Raw genomic sequence first — 6,000 nt, forward strand, 5'->3', positions numbered from 1 at the left:
GGATTTTTAGCGCGGCTCTCTTCTGGTTACGCTTCGATCTCGCTTCACAATTGCGAGATCCTCACGAATCTGCCGCGGCTCGTAAAAAATAAGTGCTTGGCGGGTTATCGAGACGAAGCCGTCGATAAAATGTAAATAAACCAGCGGCGTTCACAGCGACGTATAAACTCGCGTTCCCGTCGCGCCGAATGAGGCATCATCTCGTTCCCTCCGCCGACGGGTTTTCGCAGAATTCGCGTTTTCCCCCCTCGTCGTCGGCGTCCGCCGGTTCGACGCGCGAATCGGAATGCGAAACGGCGCGGCCGTTCCGCGTAGTTTGTTTCGCGGCTCGATCCGATTATGATAGCCTTTGATAATCCGCGATCCAGAAACTAGAAACTGAAAAGACCTGTTGCGTGCTCGAGCGGGCACGTGGTCGTCCGTGAACGCGACGCCGGCCGATCGTGAAGAACGTCGACGAGAGCGGGCGAGACGCGCGGAACCGACGCGACGCGCTCTCGATCGCCGCTGACGGTCGTCCTCGTTTTCAGGTTTCTTCTAGTACGTTTCTAGACACGCAATGCCGGCCACCGTGGCGAGCACGGCACGAAACGCGACCGAGAAACATTGTTCCACCGTTCCGCCCGTATTTGGAAGTGTACACGCGTGCAGAACATGTAAATTGTCACGTACCGCGCGAACGGTGTAATGTGACCGGTTCGAACAAACACTTTAACCCGACGAAAAGAAACTAGCCTGCGCACAGAGACATATGAAAAAGGCGAACGCTTTGTATTGTAGAAGACACAAGGTGAGAAATTACGCGGGCTGCTTCTTTGGCAAAGATCTTTATTCGACTGCCTCTTTCTCTTCGAAAAAGGGCCTCCTCCCCTCAACGAACCGTCTCATCACCCAAACAGAGACCTCCTTATCTCGGAAACATAAACAGTGCGCCGCCCGACCGGCGACCATCTCAGAGATCGCTTACAGTATTTTGATCATTTTCGCTTGAAACGAGATTTCTGAAAATACCGAGAACGCTCTCGGAAAAATCTAATATCGCCTCCAGGTGCTTTGTTCATTTTGCTATGAAATCGCGACTATACTACTAATTTATAAAGTGATAAATTCATAGCCATAATTCTGTTCAGTACATAATTACTTTTGGTTCGTCAATGTTAAATTACTTAACTTTAGCAAGCTAAAATCAGATTAGAACTATTACTAATATGTCTTCTATCGAACATCGTCCTCTTTGATCAATGATTTTATTTATAAAATACGTTCCAAAGACACCAATTCGAGAGGCTGAAACCGCCTGACAGAATGTCCAGTTTGTTGGACGTCGATCGCGGTTGCGACAAGTCGAAGATGGATTACGGCGCTGTCGTTAGGCCGCGAGCGCGATAATAAAAATTGCGAACAGAAAAATGTTGGCGTAGCCGTGACGTTGCCGATAGTTCCGGTGTGGTCCGAATTAATGTTCGCGTGCCCGGTACAGAGAGGCTACTAACGGGCACATATACGATCGATGCATGTAATCTGACAACATTAACTTTGCGTGTTCAGTCGTTTGTGACAACCGCGAAGCGTATAATTTTTGTGAAAAGTGAACGCACGACGCGCCGGTATCCTTGTCGCCATTTGTCAATGCCAGAACCGCCGGCAACGATAACCGATAGAGCCGTTTCGGAGAGCCCGATAAAAACCGTCGCATTCTTTATTTCCGTTTCTATCGCGTTCCATATCTCGAACCCGTCCGCGTGTCGTTTATACGTCGAGTATCGTACATCGTCTTAATTTCTCTACGGTTTGGAAATTGGATCCAACGTTTATATGCAATTCTAAAAACCGAGCGTCGTTTAAGTCGACGATATTTTCTGCGATGATGGTATTGTCGCTGATTTATGAAATTCTCAAAGATGTCGTAGTTTGCTCGAAGAGGAAGGCTTTAACACTAGATAGCCTGACACACAAGGCTTTAGCACACATAACCTGACATAACCTAAGCAAGTCATTTTGACTGCTTTTCAATTTCAATTAGAAAAATAATTATGTAAATAGTGACACAGATTCTTATAATTTTGTGACTTTTTCTACAACATATAAATGCGTTTATTAATCATTGTTGTTGCCCCCCGCCCCCTTCTTCATTTCCGGTATATATATGTGTGTTATACCTATATTGCCGAAAAGCAGTCATTTTCCCGTCTTCAAGTTCCCGTCTTTCTAGCGTTAATATTTATACGAACGCCGGCTGGGTATAGGGACGACGTTAAAAATGAAACTCGAAAAGGAGCGACGTGCATCGAGTGCAGTTGCTAGAGGACAATACCGGCGCACCGCGGTTGTCGAGACGGTGGAAGAACGGAGGGACAGAAGCGGATAACGATTGGTATACGAACAGTGCGATACCGTTCGAGAACAAAAATGGAAACGAGACAAGCAACTAGAATGCAAAACAATTCAGAAGTTCGCAACGACTGTTTTTACCTCCGATTTCTCGGGTCTCGGACAGCCGAAGAGTAGACCCGTCGAATTTTGCAGCGCGTTTGCAAATGGTACCAGGGCGTGAAACACGTATCGCCGGTGGACTTTGACAGAAAAATCGTCCGATCGAAATTGCAATCGATCGTTCGGGGTGTTCGAACCGTGTAACTGTAAAGTACCATCTAACATCGAAGTCGTGCTGTAGTGGTCAATGGATGGCGCCATCTGGTAAGGCGCGCGCGCGCGCGCGCGCACGCGACCGAAGGAGAAAGAAGTTCTCCAGGGGATCGAGACGCAGGATCTAAAGAGGGACGTGGAATCACGAGGTAAAGACGAACTCGGACGGTGCCGGAGGAAAGGAGACGGGGCAAGATCATCGTAGCTTCGCTTGCGCTCTCAGGCACAAACTACCCGACCACCAACCAGCACGGATTCGAAACTTTACCTTGCGTTGCGGGCTCCCGCCGCTCGTTTCTTAGAACACACTGTTCTGTTCGCGCCGTAGAACCAGCCCCGCGACGTCCCTACGCCCTATTCCCACAAATCGATAGCCATTATTTTATCGTTCGGATAATTCGCCGTCGTTTTTTTCCTCGTCGAGAAAACCACACGAACCCCGTGTGAACGCGTGCAGTGGTTTCATCCGCAACATTCGGACATTGATCGGAAATTCGGTCGCTTTTACGACTCCGCCTGCAAGCCTCATGCTCGATCGGCATTGATCGTCGCGCTATCGTGCCGGGACCAACGTGCTCTGCGCTATTCGATGAGAAACCGTCGATAGAAACGTTTCGATCGCCTGACACGCGGGCCAATCGATCTTTCAACGGATGTGTGAGACTTCTTCCGTTCTTACGGTCTTCGTTGATGAATCAACTATATATCGAAGGTGCACAAGAAGAGGTTGGACGATCGAACATACCCGCTCTCGCGCACGATGACAGTATGAACAGTTTCGAGTAAAAAGTGGCAGTGTTGCGTTGTGGATAAGCGGAGACAACGAAAGGAACGACGTACAAAGGCTGCGAAATCAAGAGGACCTAAACAAGGCGAAACCAATCGAATCAACGCTGCTAATAAATCCGCTGCACGTGGCCCACGAGCATCATCAATCATCGATCCGTTTCCGATCGCTGTGACCGATGGGATTCGCCGACCGCTTCGTCGAATTTGGTTGATATTTCACAGGTAAGCACCGCCTTCGTTTTATTCTGTTTCGCGTTATTATCGACCACCACGAGATGCTAAACATCGCCGGCGCGAGAATCGCGAGAGGACGATGGAATCGCCTCCGGCATCCACGGTTTCACCGATGAAGCGAAACCGATGCTTTCGGTGATCTGTTACGCTCTCGTTGCATTATGCCCGGCGCTTTTGCCAATTAAGGATTTAACAGCTCACCATCGTTACCAAAATCGCGGCCGACGATCGTTCCTCACCAATTAGCGGACGTCCATTAATCATCGCACGAAATCGTGCCGAACTTGATGCCTCTCGTCGCGATAACGAAACGCGCTGGTCGTGGCAAAAAATATGATTAACAAAAAAATATGACGTGAAAAGAGAAAAAAGAATGTTACATCCGTTACGTCGTGCGTACCCGAATTCTATTTTTCCGCTCGTTGAATACGGTCGTCGGATCAACTTAATCATCAATTATTGGAACAACGGTCTGCTGTACGCAGAGGACAGGTCCGGTTACGCGCGGCTGTCGCGGCTATTATAAATAATTCGACGGGCCAGGGAAAAGCAAAATTCCATTCGCGCGACAGAAGAGGAAGAGAGCGCTGTCCGGATAAACACGTTCGGCCGTGGCTTGTTTCGTTCGGGTGATTTGCATCTGTTACGTTTGCCAGGCTATGCGAGAGCCTCGTCGCCGACTAATTAGGCGGCCACCTGCCAGCCAAATCATATCCGATGTTAATGAAGACCACCTACCGCTTATTCGGCACGTGACACGCGTATCATAAGTTTCTAATACGGATTCGCGAATCTCGCCGAGTCCCGTAAAATTCAATCGTCACCTCGGTCGACCGGTTCGCCACGCTCTGGATCGTTGGAGAAATCGAAAGGGTTGCATCTATCGAAAAGTCGCGCGACAGCTGCTGTTACGCGATCGGATCGACGGTAACAACGATCGAGGGATCTTTTTTTCTTTTGTAATTCAACGCAAACGATGGGCGAAGAAGGGCTGATTCTCTCCGGGGAGGCAAAAAAACGGCGACGAGTTGTCCGACGCGGAAGAAGCGCAGGGTGTGCGGGAATCGAAGAGAAGAGCCGAGAACGAGGCGATACCATCTGCCGCGTGGCGAGGAGAGGAGCGGCGTACAGAAACGACCTTGCAAGGCCACGTAGAAGCCGACACCGCAGCAGCCACACACACCCACTTTACACCCGTGAAATAAAAGCAGAGGGACAGGCTAGACGCGAGAGCGTGCTAGAAACCGTCCGCGCCGATCTCGGCTACGCCGGCGAGAGAGCGCGCTCCTCTCCGGGCTAGACGGGTTCTGGACCCGCGGTGCCAGCGGTGCCGGGGCCTGCTCATTCAAGCCGGGCAGCCACGCCTCTCCTCGATGCTCCAGTTCCCATCCGTTCCTCCTTTCTTTCTCCGTCCTTTCTTTCTCCGTTTCGTCCCTGCTCGCGGCGGCCCGTCTCTCGCCGTGCACGGGCACGCGATCGGGCCAACCACCGAGCGGCATCCTGCCTACCAAAAACTTGGATTAAGTCGAACACGGGATCGCTAAACCGTTAATTGACGACGCGTCCTGTTCCTGTCGTTGTCCCTTCCCCTCCCAAACCCAGCCCGATCCGACGACATTTTCTCCGTTTTTTTGCCGACCACGAAATTTCGCCGACCTGGAGAAGCTTGTTCAAATGCGGAAGAATCGGCGAGGTCAGTCGCCGACAAGGAACTCGTCCGCGGCGCGATTACGAGAACGGATTACAGAGACGTTCATTCGTGAGCAATTAATCAATCAGACCGGGGTGACCGAGACGGAACCGCCGCCGTTCACCTGCAATCGGACGATGTTCGAATCGCCGGCGCGTCCCGTTCCGGCCAGAGAGAGAGAGAGAGAGAGAGAGAGAGAGAGAGGACGGGGAGAGATATTTTAATTATCGGCGAGGAACAGATGGCCAGGCTATAAAACGCGTTTGCGAAAAAACCGGCGTCTCACGAAATCTCGTCGACGCGTAAAACACGTTCGTGTCCCGTCGACGTTTACTGCACCGCGGTTACGCTCGTTTGCGTAAACCCGATTCCGCGATACATCTTTCGGCCGCTTTTATTTTTTTCTCCGACCGATCCGCGTACCGATCGCCCGCCGCGAGCCCGCAGTGGGACACACACCGTGCGGTGCTCGACGATTAATCGCGTTGCGGACGGCGGCTCCGAAATTCCCGCGGCTCGCATCGCTCGGAGACTCCATTCCGCGCCATATGGTCGACCCGCGTCGATTTCGAATCAGCCCTTGACTAATTTACTACACGCCGCCGCGAAATAATATATCCGGATGTAGCGGATCCCGTTGA

Source organism: Augochlora pura, chromosome 2 (genome assembly GCF_028453695.1).
Source record: "Augochlora pura isolate Apur16 chromosome 2, APUR_v2.2.1, whole genome shotgun sequence".
Lineage (NCBI taxonomy): Eukaryota > Metazoa > Arthropoda > Insecta > Hymenoptera > Halictidae > Augochlora > Augochlora pura.